Source organism: Octopus sinensis, linkage group LG29 (assembly GCF_006345805.1).
Source record: "Octopus sinensis linkage group LG29, ASM634580v1, whole genome shotgun sequence".
NCBI classification, from domain to species: domain Eukaryota; kingdom Metazoa; phylum Mollusca; class Cephalopoda; order Octopoda; family Octopodidae; genus Octopus; species Octopus sinensis.
The window spans coordinates 142,447-160,398 of NC_043025.1; the positions used below are offsets into that span (position 1 = coordinate 142,447).

Consider the following 17,952-nt stretch of genomic DNA (forward strand, 5'->3'; position numbering starts at 1 on the left):
CCCCCGGTATTTTGACTCCGGTAATTTGACTACCAGTCAATTTCACTCCCGATATTAGAAAAAATAAAACGTGGAATAAGGATGAAATAAAAAGTCGAGTAAAACCTAAAATTATTACTAAAAGTTTCAATAAAAATGAAGGTTAGGGGCTATTGCTCATATAAAATCCATCTTATTTTCGGGACTATGTCGCTCAATACTTATCCGTTTGCTTATATCCTTTCTTTTATTTTTGTTTGGTCTCGCAGATCCCACCTCCATCAAATTCAACCTTTCTCAGCTGTGCCAAGTGTTCTTCCCTTCTCAATGCAGTAATTATCTCCATATATTCGGATGTGAACAAATTAAGGAAATTTGTAGGGCGTTGTGAAATCCCTCTAAAAGGTTATTAGTGCGAGGCATATCCGATTCTGTTTTAAAGCGGACATTCCAACTACCAATAGGAAACTAGGGAGAAGTCCTTTGTAGTCTGATTCCTTTACTTTTCACTCTTCTAAGGTACGATAATCCAAAGTAGGTCACAAGTTCTAGCAGGAGGATCATCGTCATCTACAAGATGTTCGACAATGGGAAACTAGGGAGAAGTCCTTCGTGGTCTCATTCCTTTACTTCACACTTATCATAGGTACGATAATCTAAAGTAGGTCACAAGTTCTTGCGGAAGATCATCGTCATCTACAAGATGTTCGACTCCGTCAATCTCATCATCGAGACGAAGAATTAGCAATGCTTAAAAACCTCTGATTTTAATGCTAAACTCATTATAACGATGGTATCTGTCCTTCAAGCCAAATTCACATGTTTTCTGTATATATTTTGTGATAGATGAAAAAGACAGCATGAGATGGAAGTAGTAGGAAACAGATACAATGCTATTAATAAGAGCTTTTTCAAAATCCCTCATAAAATCTTCAGGGCTCAGTCTTTGGAGTAATTCATTTAGCTTATAAAAAAGGCGGCTGTAAGTTTATTTTTGGGTGGGGGTAATGCAAACAACTGCGGAACACTGAATACCCCCACCTGAATATGATGCATGGATTTTGAAGCACATGAACAATGAGGATCTTCACCAATGTGCTGAATTATGGTATGATCTTCATCATGTATCCTAATGTGCACTCGAGCGTTACAGGACATAATTTCGAATTTCCTGTAAGTCTTAGATTCATCAGCGTTTTGTTTCTGTGCTTCATAATATGTAATTCATGTCATCCACAAGTCTCTTCCTTCCGCGGATACTGTCAAAAACGTGAGGTATGGTGTAAGTATATTTCCTTTATAAGTAACTTTTATATCCTTGTATGTTTGATAAATAATTTAACGAAGTATTTACACGAACGCACGAGGCTTCCTGTTATACGAGGTTACACGGCTCACAGCGAACTGCTGATAACTCGACAGTTCTTTATTCATAGCAAATGTTGTGACAATTCACTTTTAATCATATGGGAGTTGTCGGAATCCTTCCACAACAGTAACGAATGAGGCAAGGATGGATCACGGATAAACCTGTAAACTCTTTAAATTAAACATCCGAATGGATAACTGAAAAGGTACTTTCAGTTAACTGAATTACTCTGTAAATAAATCAATCGAATAGGTGACTGAAATGATATTTTCAGTTTACCGAATTACCTTGTATATCATCATCATCATCATCATCAGCAGCAGCAGCAGCAGCAGAAGCAGCAACAACAATAACAATAATCAGTAGAGCACTTAAAATGTGCAAACCTCCGCCGAGACAATACCAACATCCTCTCAACGATGAGCCAGAGATGATTTTTAGAATGAGAATATCTGAAATAAACTCGACTGCTCTCACAAACGAGAATACTAAAAGTGAACTCGACCGCTCTCAAAAATTAGATGGAGTAAGCAAATTAATGCTGAAAACGGCAGAATCTGCATACTTCGCCTCGATGAATGACTCTCACCTCTCTGACTCGTAAATAATTTATGGCACCAATTTATGAAAAGAAATGAGGCTCCAGAAATATATAACGCGTAACGTTATTGGACCTTCGATCAAGCGCCCGCGCAACACTCAGCTGATCACAACACAGGGTTCAATAAATGTCCAATAATTTTATGATAGTTATTTTAACCTATCTCAACAGAGTTGCGTGGTGAGCTTTCAGAAACTAACTTAATGTTTCCAAATATACAATAATAGAAATTGGTCTCGCTACACATCTATGACGTCCATATGTTCAGAATATTGCTATTGGTCAGAATTTTACTATTCGTCTAGGCATTATAGCGGAATATGCAAGGGAACAGCACTTCCCTTCTTGGAGCCCATAGCCAAGATGTGGATGTAACTAATCCAGAATTTGATTCTTCGATAAACCTTGTGCTAACCATTACGGTTTATAATCTACTAGTTCCATTTATATGTTGTGTTTGTATAGGATTCAACATCTTCGTGCAGTCACGTATTAAAGCTTGCTTGTCAGCCTGGACGTATTACAAATTGTCTGTTGTATGTCATATTTTCACAAGATTGTAAGTACTGCAACTACGTGTGACAAGCACCCAATATAGGTTAAGTGTTGTATATTGAGGTAAGGCACAGATGTGTAGATGTCTGTAGATGTGTTTTTGAACATTGTGAACCTGCAGAGTTAGATTCATAACCAGGTTGTTCGTCATAGTGCTTTTAGTATATTGGGGGTTCATCGTTGTAGAACCTATGGAGATTGTGGGCAATGGTATGGAGGAGGGGCCATATGAGGACCGAAAGGCAGAGAGAAACAGATCAAGGAGAAGTAAGTTATAGTGTGAAAAATAATGAAGAATGATTATGTTTGTGGTTCACAATGAAGAGAGAAAATATGTTAAACGAAACAGCGGAGATGAAAAACAATTATAAAAATGTTGAACGTCTTTGCTGGATTAATTCTCCACGCGCAGGGAAGCAACATGTGATATGGGAGAGAGAGAGAAGCATGGAGTGATGAGGGAAGTGTATGGGAGAGGCAAAGCTATAAGAGAGAGGAGAGAGAGAGAGAGAGAGAGAGAGAGAGAAGTAGCAAAAGAGATAGAGAGTGAGTGAAGGAGAAATGTCATGGAGACAGATGTGTTTTCTTCACTGAAAGGAGAATAGAGAAAATATGTGTTCACAGATAATAACGAAGTGAGGAAATATATATTTTAAAACCTTTTCCTTTATTTCAGTCATGAGACTGCAGCCATCCTGGAGGAGGTGGAGGGCCCCTGGAATAAGTTTTAGTCGAACGAATTGACCCTAGTACTTTTTTCTCAGTATGGTGAAAATTGCCCAAAGTGCCATGTCACACGTTGAGACCAAGAAAAAAAATCGGAATTATGCGGTTGGGAAGCAAACCTAATATTGATGGTCTCAGACGAAATATGGGGAAAATGGGCTATGAAAATGAATAGCATTATATACAGATAAATTACACAACGCAAAGGAAATAATCACACTGAATGGTTCTTATGTTGAACATGTCAAAGAGAGCTGTGTAGTACCCGTCGCACTAGACACACAGGTTAGAAAAGACAGGTCACGCTAGCATGTATAGCATTTGAGAGATTTAAGAAACAGGATCTGGAGCTTGTAGGACATCAGCCAGGGTTGCATTGATAGGTTGCACATTTTTGTTTCTCTAATCAGGGTCTAGAAACACATAAGTAAGAGGTTATTAAAATGTGTTTAAAACTAAAGAGATATTATAGTGAGACTGGCGTAATTTGTATAAGAAACGTTATTTACATGAAATAAAACAGAACTGAAGTAGTCAGATGGAAGAGGGTGAAATGGTGCGACCATCTAATTAGAAGGAAACTAAAAAATAATTCCTTATTTCAATCGATGTACCAAGACATCTAAAACCACAGGTCATGTAATAAGCAGTAGAAATGACAGAGCTGTTATGATACACGGCTACATACCTTTTAACAGCAACAAGCAGAGTATAAAAGAAGGGCGTAGCGGTGTTCCGGCTGGCAAGAGAGCGACAAATGATCCGGAAAACAGAAGAGGCTAAAAAGCACACACATACATACATACACAAGCACACACACACACACACACATACACGTACACACACACAGAAATAGACACATGGACTATTGGTTCGGTGCGTTCTGTCCACGAGAAAAACACTTCCAGTGCAGTCATCTGAGAAGAAATACCAGCAACAACCAAGGGTTAAACTTGCAACAGACTGGCATCTCTTTTAGTGGGGTGTCTTCTATCCCCGGGTGTTGAAATATGTTGGATACCGAGAGAGACTGCGGCCTAATGGGCCTGAATATCATGTAGAGAATATAACTAAGAAACTACTTCAATGAAGACTTTGAGGCGTGCGCAGTCTCGTGTTAGTGTAACATTGATGGAGTGAAAGTAGACATGAACGTGAAGAAGACGAATCTGCGTCCGGTGCTTTGATTGGAATGTAGCTGTTTGTGAAATGTTGATTACTTGAACAATGACAGTTGAAAGACCTGATAATACTAATTAGATAAATGATCGTAAATCTAATCAACATGATACATTTTGCAAGTTTTAACATTTTAGTGGAATGTTTAAAATAACAAATGGAATCAATGCCTCTTCCGGTGGTATTTGATCTTAGTCTGCGGGATTACAGTATTTCATCTAGAAAACGAACGGTAGCAACAGATCAGATTTAATCCTTTATTTAACAATTCTAAAGCTTACATTGATAACATTAAATTGGCAAGAAGATAGAATATCAATATAATTTCAAATCAGGCAATATTTTCTGTTTCAAGCCATAGTGAGGCCCTGAAACTTGTTTAAATTACATTATGGTGGATTATACAGTCTCTTGCATGCATAGTGTTGTATTGAAAGGTACAATTATAGTGTCGTTACAAGGAAAAAATATTTCATATTATATATGGAGAAAATATTATTTAATATTATATATGGAGAAAATATAATTTTATATTATACATAGAGAAAATATTATTTCATATTATATATGGAGAAAATTTTATTTTGTATTATATATGCAGAAAATATTATTTCATATTATATATGGAGAAAATATTATTTCATATTATATATGGAGAAAATATTATTTCATATTATATATGGAGAAAATATTATTTTATATTATACATGGAGAAGATATAATTTTATATTATATATTAAGAAAATATTATTTCATATTATATATGGGGAAAATATTATTTTATATTATATATGGGGAAAATTTTATTTTGTATTATATATGCAGAAAATATCGTTTTATAGCATAAAATATCATCAAAGACAATTCTTGGAGGCTCTTTTTCGATTTTCACTCAAAAGTTTGTTTCTGCTGTTCTATCCTCTGTTCCATTACCAGTACTTGAACCTGGAAACATAATGAAAAGACAAAATATAAAAGTTTAAGCACATTAATTACCGGATAGTATGAATTTGTATATATATATATATATGTTTATTTCTTACTATTTGAACTGTTAGAGCTGTTTTCGCTATGTATCCAGTGCAACCCTTAAACAAGTAAATAATATTTCCCTAAACAATAGATCAACGTATTTCAGTTTGTGACTTATTCACGAATATACCATGAATGACGATGCCTTTCATGTTACTTCAGCCAATTGGCAAGCGCTGATGGAAGGACGGTTCTGCTTTTAGACAAATACACTGTCAACACAAAGGTCACATCCTGTTTACATGTAGGAACACTTTCCTAAAATCTATCTGTACATCTTGAAAATGGCCAGCGTGTATATTTCACAGAAGACAATGCTCGAAACGTAGATCTGAATCCATGAGAAACTACTTCGACAGCGTTCTTCAAATTATGCCAATGTGATCTGTTTGCCCGAACACTGTTGTACGTAGAGATCCCCGTATACTCTACCTGGGCACACAATATATATATGCACACATATATTTATTCATTTATATATTTTTTAAATAATAAATAACATGACCATCCCGAAATATGTATGTGTATATGTATATATATTTTTACATTTTCCCGAGCAATATATAATTTGTTACGGGATTTGACTAGTAAAAATGCTTCTGTCTGTTTCGCGGCCTCTATTGTTGCATTTCCTCAATATTGACCACTACTTAGACATACTGACCGGATGCGCATAAACCTCTTTTATGCTGGAAATAGATAGACTTTATATTGATTTGGCAGTGGTAAAATGAAATGAATGGAAACGAAGTGAAAAAAATTATATCATTGTTCGGCAATGGGATGTGATTTACTCCTCTTTTATATCTCTTAGAGATGAGTTAAAGCGTATAAGCTGTGTGTGTATCTATCGATCCTAATTCAAAAGTTAATATGATCACGTCGAACAAAATGAATTTTCGCTGAGGAAAATTATTTGCAGCATTGAATAATTTTCCTGAGTGAATTAAAGAAAGTACAAGAATTGTGTGAATTTTTCTGCCCAGTAGAGTCTGCATCTTCTACTTCTATACAAAATTAGAAGAAAACATTTTTGCCCTCGGTTAATTGGTATAATTAAAAAGAACCTGAGCAAAGACAAACAGTTCCGTAGGGACAAGAAACGGAAAAGCGCAAAATAAAATGCTGATTTATTGAAATTACCCAAGCTTTGAGAAAATGTAAATAAATAGTTGTATGTGAGAGAGAGGGAGAGAGTCTGTGCGCTTGCGTGCACGCGTGGGTGTCCTAAGATATCATCCGTTGTGGTTGATGATGACGACAACGACGAAGAGGATGGTATGGTGATTGATGAAGCTAATTATGACGGTAATGGTGTTAAAAAAATGAAGAAACACGATACTTACTTTCATCAAGCAAATTCATGTTGAGCAATGCCTGGAATTTGTTCAAAACTTGGGAGATATTGCGCCGCAGTTGACTTTGAACACTTAAAGAGATTAATTGTTTTGTTTCAATTATTTCTATATTCAAATATAGCTTAGGATTGGATCATCATAGGTAAAATCACCGCATTCAGTATGGTTGAGAACAGAATTAGTGAAGGAGGCTAGAACTACAAGCGGGTGACTAAAAGTTAGTGTTAAGAACATATTCGTCCAGTACCGTGGCTTGCCCTCTTTAGCATGTAAGAAATCCACATGGTGGTCTTCCCTCCGTGTATAAGTTTTTATATACATTTTATATATATATATATATTGGTAATTTCCTGGTTGGTTTTAAATTGCGTGTTAGCCACCTTATATATTTTATAATCTTCACATTACCATTTTGTGAAATCAATCACTCATTTTTATGTCATTCTCAATGATATTGACAGGCGTGAGTTAACCTCCACCAGCCGTAATGGAGTGAGCATTGCTGATGAGTATTAACTTCCTATAAGAAATAACCATGCTAATCTAATTCATCTGGCTTACCGTGGGGAATGTTCTCCCCCCCTGCCAATGCACTATGTGTTTTTTTTTATGGCTAAGGTGTCTATGACTATAATTTAACACAATCACTGGTAAAAGTTTTCAAGACCCAACGAAAAGTTTTAGGAAAATAAAAATAAGAAATACGTTGAAATGTTACCGGTGTGTGGAATTATAAGGCACAAAAAGAAAATGGCTCTCCCCAGAAAGAATATGCTTCAACACACGAACTCATATAAAGAATCTTGCAAACCAAATCCCAAAACGAAATAGTCTATGACTAATATTTCTAATAATGCTGGTGCTCACCGCACTCTTGTCACCTTTAGTGATTGTGAATTATTTCCCTGTTGGTCTTAAAATGCTGATAGCCGCCTTGATTTATATATACACGCTCATATATATATATACATACATACATACATATATATATATATATATATATATATATAATTTATTACATTATATAAAAGGGCTTAGTAAAATAAATTACTTTGCCGCATACTGAACTCATTAGAAATAGCAGCTAAAAAAACTTTTTTAAAACTATTTCCAGTACTTAAAGAAAACCTCTCTCATATAGTGTTTGCTCAATTCAACTCACGCAAATATGGGGGTAGAGACATTAAAAAATCAAGTGCAAAGGTTATTTGAGAACGTACGTTTCAAGATTAGTCAAAATTCGACATTTCTATCATCAGCTCAGAACTCCCTGGTTTGGATTTGAAAACACTGAAAGTAGGAGCATACCCTTTCGGCTTCCTCTCGCTTCTGAAGATCTGCTCGTAACTAACAGTGCCAACAAACTCAAAAATGCAAGCGAAGAATTTCTGCTCTCCCCTTTCCACCAGCGTGGGTTAAAATCAGTAAACACTATGCTTTTTTCGGTAAAATCCGCGGCATTATATAGAGAGAAATGAATTATAATTTCAACAATTGAGGGTAAAATTAATTAATTAATCAATTTCACCAAGTATTCAGTATGCAAAGGGACCATTTAAGGCGAATTCAAATTATTACATTATATAAAAGGGCTTAGTAAAATAAATATTGTTGAAATTATAATTCATCTCTCTCTATATAATGCCGCGGATTTTACCGAAAAAAGCATAGTGTTTACTGATTTTAACCCACGCTGGTGGAAAGGGGAGAGCAGAAATTCTTCGCTTGCATTTTTGAGTTTGTTGGCACTGTTAGTTACGAGCAGATCTTCAGAAGCGAGAGGAAGCCGAAAGGGTATGCTCCTACTTTCAGTGTTTTCAAATCCAAACCAGGGAGTTCTGAGCTGTAGATAGAAATGTCGAATTTTGACTAATCTTGAAACGTACGTTCTCAAATAACCTTTGCACTTGATTTTTTAATGTCTCTACCCCCATATTTGCGTGAGTTGAATTGAGCAAACACTATATGAGAGAGGTTTTCTTTAAGTATTGGAAATAGTTTTAAAAAAGTTTTTTTAGCTGCTATTTCTAATGAGTTCAGTATGCGGCAAAGTAATTTATTTTACTAAGCCCCTTTATATAATGTAATAATTTGAATTCGCCTTAAATGGTCCCTTTGCATACTGAATACTTGGTGAAATTGATTAATTAATTAATTTTACCCTCAATTGTTGAAATTATAATTCATCTCTCTCTATATAATGCCGCGGATTTTACCGAAAAAAGCATAGTGTTTACTGATTTTAACCCACGCTGGTGGAAAGGGGAGAGCAGAAATTCTTCGCTTGCATTTTTGAGTTTGTTGGCACTGTTAGTTACGAGCAGATCTTCAGAAGCGAGAGGAAGCCGAAAGGGTATGCTCCTACTTTCAGTGTTTTCAAATCCAAACCAGGGAGTTCTGAGCTGATGATAGAAATGTCGAATTTTGACTAATCTTGAAACGTACGTTCTCAAATAACCTTTGCACTTGATTTTTTAATGTCTCTACCCCCATATTTGCGTGAGTTGAATTGAGCAAACACTATATGAGAGAGGTTTTCTTTAAGTATTGGAAATAGTTTTAAAAAAGTTTTTTTAGCTGCTATTTCTAATGAGTTCAGTATGCGGCAAAGTAATTATTTTACTAAGCCCCTTTATATAATGTAATAATTTGAATTCGCCTTAAATGGTCCCTTTGCATACTGAATACTTGGTGAAATTGATTAATTAATTAATTTTACCCTCAATTGTTGAAATTATAATTCATCTCTCTCTATATAATGCCGCGGATTTTACCGAAAAAAGCATAGTGTTTACTGATTTTAACCCACGCTGGTGGAAAGGGGAGAGCAGAAATTCTTCGCTTGCATTTTTGAGTTTGTTGGCACTGTTAGTTACGAGCAGATCTTCAGAAGCGAGAGGAAGCCGAAAGGGTATGCTCCTACTTTCAGTGTTTTCAAATCCAAACCAGGGAGTTCTGAGCTGATGATAGAAATATCGAATTTTGACTAATCTTGAAACGTACGTTCTCAAATAACCTTTGCACTTGATTTTTTAATGTCTCTACCCCCATATTTGCGTGAGTTGAATTGAGCAAACACTATATGAGAGAGGTTTTCTTTAAGTATTGGAAATAGTTTTAAAAACGTTTTTTTAGCTGCTATTTCTAATGAGTTCAGTATGCGGCAAAGTAATTTATTTTACTAAGCCCTTTTATATAATGTAATAATTTGAATTCGCCTTAAATGGTCCCTTTGCATACTGAATACTTGGTGAAATTGATTAATTAATTAATTTTACCCTCAATTGTTGAAATTATAATTCATCTCTCTCTATATAATGCCGCGGATTTTACCGAAAAAAGCATAGTGTTTACTGATTTTAACCCACGCTGGTGGAAAGGGGAGAGCAGAAATTCTTCGCTTGCATTTTTGAGTTTGTTGGCACTGTTAGTTACGAGCAGATCTTCAGAAGCGAGAGGAAGCCGAAAGGGTATGCTCCTACTTTCAGTGTTTTCAAATCCAAACCAGGGAGTTCTGAGCTGATGATAGAAATGTCGAATTTTGACTAATCTTGAAACGTACGTTCTCAAATAACCTTTGCACTTGATTTTTTAATGTCTCTACCCCCATATTTGCGTGAGTTGAATTGAGCAACACTATATGAGAGAGGTTTTCTTTAAGTATTAGAAATAGTTTTAAAAAAGTTTTTTTAGCTGCTATTTCTAATGAGTTCAGTATGCGGCAAAGTAATTTATTTTACTAAGCCCTTTTATATAATGTAATAATTTGAATTCGCCTTAAATGGTCCCTTTGCATACTGAATGCTTGGTGAAATTGATTAATTAATTAATTTTACCCTCAATTGTTGAAATTATATATATATATATATATATATATACGAGAAAGAAGCAACAAGAATGGATAGGTTTTTAGTACGATCGTTTCATACAAGGACAGGTTTTATTAAAAGTTGCAAAGATTACAGCATATAAACGAGTCCCGTACTCATCAGCTAAAATACATGTAAGTTCTCTAGACATCCTAGTGTTTGAGGCTATACTCATGAAGTAATGTAGATAATTAAACAGATTTCTAAAGTTCATTAAAGTTCTTTAAAGATGATGCATAGTCTTATCACAGAATTTTAAAAAAGTTTTGGTAGCATCACAGAGAAGGTGACCTAATCCATATGAATTTCCATAGATATGATGAGGGATTATATACTCACAGAAGACAAATTTATCCATTGTTATTAGCATTACAGAGAGGGTGAATTAATCCTTTGTATATATGCACAGATTCCAATGGTGTAGATGTAAATTTCCAGAGAAATGGAGATGAATTTCATATTCACAGGCGATAAATTTTACAATGGTTGAACACAATGAGGTAGGTACCAATCCTTGTTATATGATTAGGTGTTTGCCATATTAATCACATTACTGCTATTCACAAGAGGCTGTAGCTATTTAACTCTTAAAGGTTGAAGGGCTTACTAGATCGGCCAAGAATATTCTAGTAAGCCGATCTAGTAAGCCCTTCAACCTTTAAGAGTTAAATAGCTACAGCCTCTTGTGAATAGCAGTAATGTGATTAATATGGCAAACACCTAATCATATAACAAGGATTGGTACCTACCTCATTGTGTTCAACCATTGTAAAATTTATCGCCTGTGAATATGAAATTCATCTCCATTTCTCTGGAAATTTACATCTACACCATTGGAATCTGTGCATATATACAAAGGATTAATTCACCCTCTCTGTAATGCTAATAACAATGGATAAATTTGTCTTCTGTGAGTATATAATCCCTCATCATATCTATGGAAATTCATATGGATTAGGTCACCTTCTCTGTGATGCTACCAAAACTTTTTTAAAATTCTGTGATAAGACTATGCATCATCTTTAAAGAACTTTAATGAACTTTAGAAATCTGTTTAATTATCTACATTACTTCATGAGTATAGCCTCAAACACTAGGATGTCTAGAGAACTTACATGTATTTTAGCTGATGAGTACGGGACTCGTTTATATGCTGTAATCTTTGCAACTTTTAATAAAACCTGTCCTTGTATGAAACGATCGTACTAAAAACCTATCCATTCTTGTTGCTTCTTTCTCGCTTATAATCACCCCACATTACTGTATTGTTAAATCAGTATAGTTTTTTTTGGTGCATCTAAGTTAGGTACCATATTCAAGTAAATTTTTTAAATTAACTTGAATCTTTATTGCTCTTTGTATATATATATATATATATGCTATAAATACGTTTGTATATGTAAGTATATCGTATGTTGTATATGTATATATTTGTATTTATTTGCTTTTCTGAGTATATTCCACTGATGAAGGCAGAGCATTTCTTATGCAGAGTCAGAAATCCGGGATCTGGAATTATCCAGAAATGTTTGCTATTCTATTTTGTCTCTTCGTCTTCTCTCCTGGTGCTATATGAACATTTAATGTGGTTTTAGAGTCAAGATTTGACTGCTATTACCCTATATTATAATTTTAAATAATTGTTACCTTTGATGTTTTTTATTCCCATGCTGGCCACCTGATAAAATCGATATTTAAATATTGATCTTATCCTTCTGTGTGTGTATGTATATATATATATATATTGGTTGGCATCTTTTTTGTCTCGGGAGACAATGGAGTTGCGCATAAAATAGTCCGGCTTTTATATTTCATATCCTGATACATTTCCTGCTGTGGCTGTGTAGTCCTTTCCTGGACAAACACTCCCTCTGGCAGGTACCGCAAATGTAGCGAAGACTGTTCCTGGCTGGTTGTAATGTCATAGTTTCTTGTTGACGTCTCTTCTTTTCTTCCCATTTCTCCTCTCTCTCCCTGTCACTCCTTTGTATTCCCTCTTTTACGGTACGTCGCCATTCTCCACGGTGTCCGGCAACTGCCTCCCGACCGCTAATATTGATGTTGCAGGCCTTCATGTCCCTTTTGCAAACATCCTTGTAACGTAAGATCGGTCTACCCACAGACCTAGTACCCCTAGCAAGCTCTCCGTAGAGTATGTCCTTGGGGATTCTGCCATCTTTCATACGGCTAACATGCCCAAGCTATCTCATACGTCTTTGTGTGAGGAGTGCAAACATGCTTGGTATTCCTGCTTGCCTGAGGACATCTTTGTTGGGGATATGATTCTGCCATTTGATGCGGAGGATTTTTCGGAGGCAGCGCAGGTGAAAGATGTTTAGGTGAGGCTTGGTGGTGTTGTATAGCGTCCAAGTCTCACTTCCATACAGTAGAGTGCTGAGTACACATGCCTGGTAGATCTTCATTTTCGTGGTCTTCATCAGCTTATTGTTGTCCCAAGCCCGTTTGGAGAGTTGGGCCATCGCAGCAGCTGCCTTTCCAATGCGTATATTGAGCTCAGCGTCAAGGGATAAGTTGTAGGTGACGATAGAGCCCAGATAGGTAAACTTCTCCACCTCTTGTAATCTGTGGTCTCCAATATGTATGTTTGGGATGTCCGATGTAGCCTGACCCATGATGTTGGTCTTCTTAAGGATGATAGCTAAGCCAAAGTCGTTACATGCTTGCTCAAAACAGTCAATGAACCTTTGGAGGGCTTCTTCTGTGTGTGATACCAGAGCGGCATCATCAGCAAATAGCATCTCCTTGATCAGGACGCTTCTGATTTTGGTCTTGGCACACAGGCGCGAGAGATTGAACAGTTTCCCGTCACTTCTACTGTGCAGAAACACTCCATCATCTGATGTCTGAAAGGCTTGTGAGAGTAAGAGCGAGAAGAAGATGCCAAAAAATGTAGGAGCGAGGACACAACCTTGCTTTACCCTGTTTTTTATTTGGAAGGCGGCTGATGTTGAACCGTTGTGCTGTATGGTGCCTTGCATGTCATCATGGAAAGACTTGATGATCCTCAGCAGCTTTGGTGGACATCCGATTTTTTGGAGCAGGATTAAGAGGTCTGTTCTGCTTACCGAGTCAAAAGCCTTTGTTAGATCAATGAAGGCCATATATAATGGCATTTTCTGCTCTCTGGACTTCTCCTGAAGTTGGCGTACGGAGAATATCATATCGATAGTTGATCTGCTTCTTCTAAAGCCACACTGCGATTCCGGATAGATACGAGAAGCAAGTAGTTGTAGCCTTGCCAGGATAACGCGGGCAAAGGTCTTTCTAACAGTGCTTAGAAGAGATATACCACGGTAATTGTTACAATCACCACGGTCACCTTTGTTTTTGTAAAGCGTAATGGTGTTAGCATCCCGCATATCCTGAGGGACTGTACCCTCTTCCCAGCACTGACACAGAAGCTCATGAAGATGCCGAAGCAGGATGGGGTTTTTACCGGCTTTGATGATATCTGAGGGAGTGCCGTCTTTTCCCGGAGACTTAGTTCTTGCTAGGGAGTTAACAGCCTTGGTGAGCTCTGTTATAGATGGCGGACTGTCAAGTTCGCACATGACTGGCAAGATCTTGAGACTCTCGACGCAGCCTCAGCCACTGTACTGTAGTCTCCGTGAGTAGAGATCCTGGTAGTGCTCCACCCATCTATCCATTTGCTTGCCTTGATCCGTGCTGAGATCTCCAGAGGGGCTGACTTGGTTGCGGATGGACCGAGGGCCTTTTTCAAACCGGCATACATCCCACAGGTGTCGCCACTGTCAGCAGCTGACTGGATACTCTGACAGATTTCCTGCCAATACCCATTTGCACAGCGTCTGGCTGTCAGTTGGGTTTTATTTCGTGTCTTTCTGAGTTCTTCGAGGGACTTTGTAGAAGAATCACTCTTGTATTGCATCAGAGCTGCACGCTTTGCTTCGATAACTGGATCCAGCTCTGAGAGCCCAGCATTGAACCAATCTGGGTTTTGCCTTTCTCTCATGCCGAAAGTATCTATTGATGTTGTATACAAAGCTTCCCTGATATAGTTCCACCTACTTTCAGCAGAGGAGGTTGGGCAGCTACTGAGGGCAACTTTGATAGAAGCAGCAAAACATTTTCGCAGCGTAGGTTCCGAGGTTCTGGCAGTGTTAATGCGTGGTCGGCCCACTTTCTTGAAGCGATGGACTTTTTTAGGCAGAATCCTCACCCTACTTCTAATTAGTGAGTGGTCTGTGTCACAATCCGCGCTGTGGTAACTGCGGGTCAATACAGTAGAATTCAGAAAGGATCTCCGTGTAATGATGAGATCCAGCTGATGCCAGTGGTGAGATCTTGGATGTCTCCAAGATCCCTTGTGGGATGGCTTGTTGGTAAAGAATGTGTTTGTGATGCACAGATTGTGGTATGTACAGAATACGAGTAGTCTCTGACCATTGTCATTCATGTTGCCAATACCAAAGTGTCCAACACAAATGGGCCACGAATCATGGTCAGATCCCACGCGAGCGTTAAAATCCCCCAGAAGGTAGATATTTTCAGTCGTTGGTATATTTTCTATGACACAGTTGAGATCTTTGTAGAACTGGTACTTGGTCTCCTCTGAGCTGTAGAAAGTGGGAGCAGAGATGCTGAGTAGATGTACTGAGCCAGAAGAAGTCGAGAGGCGCAGTGAGGGGATACGCTCAGTGCCTCCTGATGGTGGTTCTATTGAGGAGAGTAATGAGTTTCTCACTGCAAAGCCAACGCCATGCTGACGAGGTTCTTCTGGATCGCTTCCTGCCAAAAGGAGGTGAAATCCTGTCTTTGAGTTTGCCGTTTGAGGGGAGACTTGTCTCCTTCAGCCCAGCAATATCTATGTTGATCCTCTTTAGTTCACGGTCAATGATGGCCGTTTTCCTTGTGTCTTCAACCCTGAGTAGATCATCAGATATTCCAGGGCACATGGTCCTAACATTCCAGCTTGCCAACCGCACAACTGGTGTTTTCTTGACTTTTAGTTGTTTGCCTGGTGCAGAGGTTGCAGGCCGCTTTTCAAGTCATACTCTTAGCTTCAAGCACCCAATGAAGCAGGCGACCTGTGGCGGGTCAGCACCTTATTGACTGGGGGCTGCCCAGCTTGAGGTTGGCAGTAGCTAACCAATAGGACACGAAGGTCCCTCCCACCGTCAGAGGTAACCCGTAGCGCCCATATTTTACGCCAATCTGAATAGATTTATCACTCGTGACTGTTACCTCCTGTGTTGTTTCTGCAGCTTTTTACAGCAGCACTGAAGTGTCCTCTCCAGTTTTGCGCAAGCCTGGGCTATAGATAAGAAAGTCCTGGGTAGCCCAATCGTCAGGTTTCCTCTCTCGACCTTGCTGATGTAGTCCAAAGGAGTGCAGTGCATTACGTTTGGCACCAGCTTGGTTGCAGGAGCTGCCGGAAGAGTGTCGAGTGGAACACTAGACCGCCTTCGGGGCTCCACTCCGGATTTCTTTGAAGGTTGTTTCCGTTCCGTAACCCTGGATAGGGGCCCATACCGGGTACTGTCAGCTGGAGCCCGGAACTCGTGTCAGGCAGGGTCGTCACTCCCTGAAGTAGTGAAGAAATTCGCTACCCACTACCTTTCCAAGTAATGTTAAATTATTATTAGATTATATATATATATATATATATATATATATATATCATAGGAGGTATGTGTGTATGTATATGCATACATATATATATATATACACAGTTCTCTCTTTATTTATATGGGTTTTGTTTGTCCTTTGTATAATAAAAATTGATATAAAACACTTAAGCATTTCGTCGAAGGTACGAATTAGTATATTGTGGGTTACAAGTTAAACACTGTTGATTATAGTGACGTATAATATACGTGCGATAAAATCGAATGTTGGAACAAAACCAAATAAATTTGAATAAATGGTTAGAAGCTTTTGCTTACCCAGGATATTCAACTCGGAATTTTCCAGTCACGGTTAAAAACTCATGCTCCATCTGCAAAAGCCGGATGTAGTATATATATATATGCAGACATTAATTCAAGAAACAAAGTTTGATTTAAAAGCTTTGAGAAGTATAAAAAAGATACAGATAAGGAAATCATTTTACATATGTATGTATTATGTGTTTAAGCTGATCAGGCTAACAAAATCGATATCACTATCTACGAAACGTATTGAGCTCACTCACTATTTAAATTGACGTTTGCATTTCTTGTATAAAAAATGCATGTGTGTGTGTGTGTGTTGTGTGTGTGTGAGTGTATGCATGTGTGCGCGTGTTCAGCGCGCGCGCGTGTGTGTGTGTTCGGAGAAAGAGAGGGCAGATATCTACTCACGGGATCTTGATATGTTCTCAGCAGGTTTTTATATTCGTTGAAAGATTTTAAAATCAAACGAAATGCGAAGGATTTGGTCCAGCCTATGGATTGATATAGAAATAATTGCTGTTTATTATAAATGAGACACACGTCATAGATGCACATAAAACCCACATACGTAGATAAAAATACACGTTCATAATCACATATACACTTAAAAATACTATAAATAAATATATATATATACGAACATACAGACTCACATATAATACATCTGCATCTACACGTATAAACATATATAAATGCATGTTTGTACACATACACAGTTCCATGTACTTATATATATATATATATATATATAGATGTGTGTGTGTTGTGTGTATATATATATATATATATTATATATATATATATATATGTATATATATGAACAATTTCATTTAGAATGGTTGATTCTCTCAATTCGATACCATATGACAAAGGCAAGAAATTCTGTCTTCTCTGCAATTCTGAGCTATTTTTCATTATTTTTTCTAAAAATACTCTAGGTAAGCACGGTTATAGAGCGAGCATACAGATGTAAGCATTGGGCAGAAACGTACATTAGTGCATATAAGTAGTCTCTATAATTATATATAATTCAAACTTTAATTATTTTTATTTAACATTCACTATGGGTATCCCTACTCTTTCTATTAGCTACTTATGACATTATATCATATAACGTTTTTTTAACAATATTAATAGCGTGCTGTCTATCACTCTACAAATCCATCATTTTTTTGCTAAAATGTCTTATTGACAAGTTTCGCGTTTTTCACCTTCCTGAAGAGAAGATTGATTGCACTTTCATTTATTCTTTTGAATAGTAACAGTGGAATTGTCGAAACATGTGTCGAAAGTAAAATATTTGATTACACCTGCGTTAAACTCCATTTATTTATTCATATATATTCAAAATATTCAACGTAAACACGAA

General features: G+C 37.2%; 1 protein-coding gene and 1 long non-coding RNA gene across 6 annotated transcripts in view; one reads left to right on the forward strand and one right to left on the reverse strand.

Moving 5' to 3' along the window:
- The window catches only part of LOC115226117 (26S proteasome non-ATPase regulatory subunit 10), a 273,213-nt gene that overhangs the window by 78,277 nt on the left and 176,984 nt on the right, over positions 1 to 17,952 (forward strand). The gene's annotated exons all lie outside the window — the stretch shown is intronic.
- Positions 5,134 to 16,665, reverse strand: LOC115226120. The gene is made up of 3 exons (XR_003883003.2): positions 16,596 to 16,665; positions 6,788 to 6,870; positions 5,134 to 5,354 (listed from the first exon to the last, which is right to left on the reverse strand). It is a non-coding gene; the product is annotated as an uncharacterized LOC115226120 (long non-coding RNA).